The sequence below is a fragment of the Tasmannia lanceolata genome, unplaced genomic scaffold (genome assembly GCF_043159265.1).
Source record: "Tasmannia lanceolata isolate RefF3 unplaced genomic scaffold, GAP_Taslan_0.1 ptg000008l, whole genome shotgun sequence".
NCBI lineage: Eukaryota > Viridiplantae > Streptophyta > Magnoliopsida > Canellales > Winteraceae > Tasmannia > Tasmannia lanceolata.
In genome coordinates, this window is record NW_027518685.1 from 37,735,859 (window position 1) to 37,740,182 (window position 4,324).

Genomic DNA, 4,324 nt, shown 5'->3' on the forward strand with positions numbered 1-4,324 from the left:
GGGACATTCGCCCGAACTACGCGAGACCTGATCCCTGTACTGGGGTACGTAGGCAACTCGGTTGAACCGAGTTCGATCGATTCAAAAAAAAAGAAAAGAAATTCAATCCTTTCAGAAAAAAAGATGGACAAGTTCCAAAAGAAGAGAAGTTAATTATTTCAGAAAGAAAAGAAAAAAGAAAAAATCAATTAACTTTCAAAAAATTTATCTTCAAACTAGGGGCATTCGCCCTGAACTACACACGACCTGATTCCTATCTTGGGATATGTAGGCAACCTGTTCATAGGTTCGGTCGAAATCTTTGTCGAGCCTTAAGCTATTCTTTGAAAAGCCCTATCTTACCTATAAAGTCCTTCCGGTGTTCAGAATTAATCCCGAAACACAAAAAAGAAAAAGAAAAAAAAAGAGCGGAGTTTGAAGATCTGCTAGACTGAAAACCTGAAAGGGCGGTCTAGGCAAAATTTAAGATCATTCCCCTGCTAAGTTGAAAACCCGAAAAGGCAGCTTAGGCAAAAGCTAAGGGGATAGCCTGCTGGATCGAAAACCTAGAAAGGTGGTTCAGGCAAAAGTTAAGGCTAGCGCGGTCCGCCAAGTTAAAAACCCTGAAGAGATGACTTGGTCACGGTAAGAGAATCAATATAAGAAGGCTACAGCCGGTATCAAGACTGAAGATCAACTGAAGTTCAAGCAAATTCAAGTGACATCCTCAAAACTGGGGGCATTGAAGCTATGCAATCTTAGGGGTCGTAATTAAATCTTTGAGGCATTACTGTTTCAAGGAAAAAGTCCAGCGTTTACGAATTGAAAAAAAAAATTCTTCGAAAGGATAGACTTACCAAATAAAACGTTAACTAAGTCAGAAGCATTACTATGTCCGTCAGAGTAGTAGTCAATCTTTGTCATTCTATGTTCACTCATTCAGGGCTGCTCAATCCTTTGAGTAGTGCCTTTCATCTAAGTTTTCTCTTTAGAAAGAGTCAATCGTCGTTCTTATGTCCAAATGATGCAACTGTCTTGATGAAGGAGGCCCGGCCTCATCAGCTCCCTACAATCGTACCTGAAAGAGCTCGGTAATCTAGTAGAACAGCTTCATTTCAAAGAAGATCAACTCGGAAAAATTCAGAAGTAGAAGCATCAGAAAGCCCAGCTTCCGTAAAAAGATCATACCCCAGGAAGGCACCTTAAGCTTGGCAGAACCTCAGATGCAATGGTGGTTGAGCCAATTTCTCAGAAAGATGAACCATTAAAGTTCAGAATTTCCTTCCAGTTAGTTAAATACTATCCTAGTCAAGAAATGTTTATCTAAGCACCTGTCAAGAAGCAAATCCCGCTTTTCCATGTTAATATCCAAGAGAGCCGTTGTTTTAAATTACCAATTTCAAGTATCTTGTTCAAAGTTTCAGCTATCAAAATCCCCAGAAGACAAGACCAGCTGTCTCTTTGAGAAAAATCTGGTTGAAGTTTCATAAAAGTGTTCCTAATCCATTCTTGTTAGTAATGGTTCTTCGTTCCTAAGGTTTGGCGTTTCGTCATTCGTCAAAGTCCTGATTTCCAATATCTTTGTCGGGCACGATCTATAATGTCCCCGATTTCATTGAATTCAAAAAAAAAAAATCTAAAATTCATCAAATCCAATCTTACGTCAAATTCAAACTCATGAAAAATATCTAAACTCTTCGTTGTTGAATTCATAAATCAAAGCTATCTTGTTTCTTTGAGCCCGTTTGTGAACGGTGCCTCATTTCTCAAAAATTAAAAAAAATTCGTCAAATCCAATCCCCAATTCATCAAACCCTAATTCTACGTCAAATTCAAGTTCATGAAAAATCTCTAAATTCTTTGAGCCCGTTTGTGAACGGTGCCTCTTTTCCCGAGGCCATTTGTGAATGATCTCGTCTTCTCCTTGAGCCTGTTTGTGAACGGTGCCTCATTTCCCAAAAATAAAAAAATTCATCAAATCCAATCCTCAATTCAAAAAAATCCAATCCTACGTCAAATTCAAGTTCATGAAAAATCTCTAAAATTCCTTGAGCCCGTTTGTGAACGGTGCCTCTCTTCTCGAGTCCATTTGTGAATGGTCTCATCTTCTCCTTGAGCCCGTTTGTGGACGGTGCCTCATTTCCCAAAAATAAAATTAAAAAAAAAATTCATCAAATCCAATCCCCGATTCAAAAAAAAAAAAAAATCCAATCTTACGTCAAATTCAAGCTCATGAAAAATCTCTAAATTCTTTGAGCCCGTTTGTGAACGGTGCCTCACTTCTCGAGTCTATTTGTGAATGGTCTCGTCTTCTCCTTGAGCCCGTTTGTGGACGGTGCCTCATTTCCCAAAAATAAAAAAATAAAAAAAAAATTTATCAAATCCAATCCCCGATTCAAAAAAAAATCCAATCCTACGTCAAATTCAAGCTCATGAAAAATCTCTAAATTCTTCGAGCCCGTTTGAGAACGGTGCCTCTTTTCTTCGAGTCCATACAACTATGGTCTCTTATCCCCTTTGAACATCATACAACTATGATGTCTCATTTCCTTGGAATCCGTACAAATACGGTATTTCATTCTCTTCGAGTCCATACAACTATGGTCTCTTATACCCTTTTGAACATCATACAACTATGATGTCTCATTTCCTTGGAATCCGTACAAATACAGTATTTCATTCTCTTCGAGTCCATACAACTATGGTCTCTTATCCCTTTTGAACATCATACAACTATGATGTCTCTTTTCCTTAGAATCCGTACAAATACGGTATTTCATTCTCTTCGAGTCCATACAACTATGGTCTTTTATCCCCTTTGAACATCATACAACTATGATGTCTCATTTCCTTTGAATCCGTACGAATACGGTATTTCATTCTCTTCGAGTCCATACAACTATGGTCTCTTATCCCCTTTGAACATCATACAACTATGATGTCTCATTTCCTTGGAATCCGTACGAATACGGTATTTCATTTTCTTTGAGTCCATACAACTATGGTCTTTTATCCCCTTTGAACATCATACAACTATGATGTCTCATTTCCTTGGAATCCGTACGAATACGGTATTTCATTCTCTTCGAGTCCATACAACTATGGTCTCTTATCCCCTTTGAACATCATACAACTATGATGTCTCATTTCCTTGGAATCCGTACGAATACGGTATTTTATTTTCTTTGAGTCCATACAACTATGGTCTTTAATCCCCTTTGAACATCATACAACTATGATGTCTCATTCCCTTGGAATCCGTACAAATACGGTATTTCATTCTCTTCGAGTCCATACAACTATGGTCTCTTATCCCTTTTGAACATCATACAACTATGATGTCTCATTCCCTTGGAATCCGTACAAATACGGTATTTCATTCTCTCCGAGTCCATACGACTATGGTCTCTTATCCCCTTTGAACATCATACAACTATGATGTCTCATTTCCCTGGAATCCGTACAAATACGGTATTTCATTATCTTCGAGTCCATACAACTATGGTCTCTTATCCCCTTTGAACATCATACAACTATGATGTCTCATTTCCTTGGAATCCGTACAAATACGGTATTCCATTCTCTCCGAATCCATACAACTATGGTCTTTTATTCCCTTTTGAACATCATACAACTATGATGTCTCATTTTCTTGAAATCCGTACAAATACAGTATTTCATTCTCTCCGAGTCCATACAACTATGGTCTCTTATATCATTTGAACATCATACAACTATGATGTCTCATTTCCCTGGAATCCGTACAAATACGGTAGTTCATTCTCTTCGAGTCCATACAACTTTGGTCTCTTATTCTCTTTGAGCATCACACAAGTGTGATATCTCATTTCCCTCCGAATATCCATTCGAAAATGGCATCTCATTCTCTTGTTGCCCGTTTGTGAACGGCACTGCAGCGGGATTTTTTTTATTGCATTCTAATTCTAGGATTTCGTTTAGGGTCTGGCATTATATTAAGTTGCATTGTGTCTAGAGAGTCCTTTGTCGATTAAAGCTACGCAAAATGGTTCTGTCACTTTTTGCTTTGGTATTCGATGACTACGTCATCTTTACCAAAGAGGGGCATCTGTAGACACCCCCATTTTGCTCCGCCTTAGTTAACAGAGAAGTTAGTGTTTTTCTATTGGTTCTTTGGTATTTTTCATTCCCGTGTCCGTCTCTTATATTTTCTCAATCTTTCCGATCATTTCCGCAATGTCCCGCATTTTTCTTTTCGCTAAGTGTCGAGAAGGGTTATTCAGAAGAATCCAAACCAGAGAGAATTTGGACCCATTGGGTGGGCCCGCCTTGAACTTTCTGATTGGAATGGAATCAAGTCAGTGTA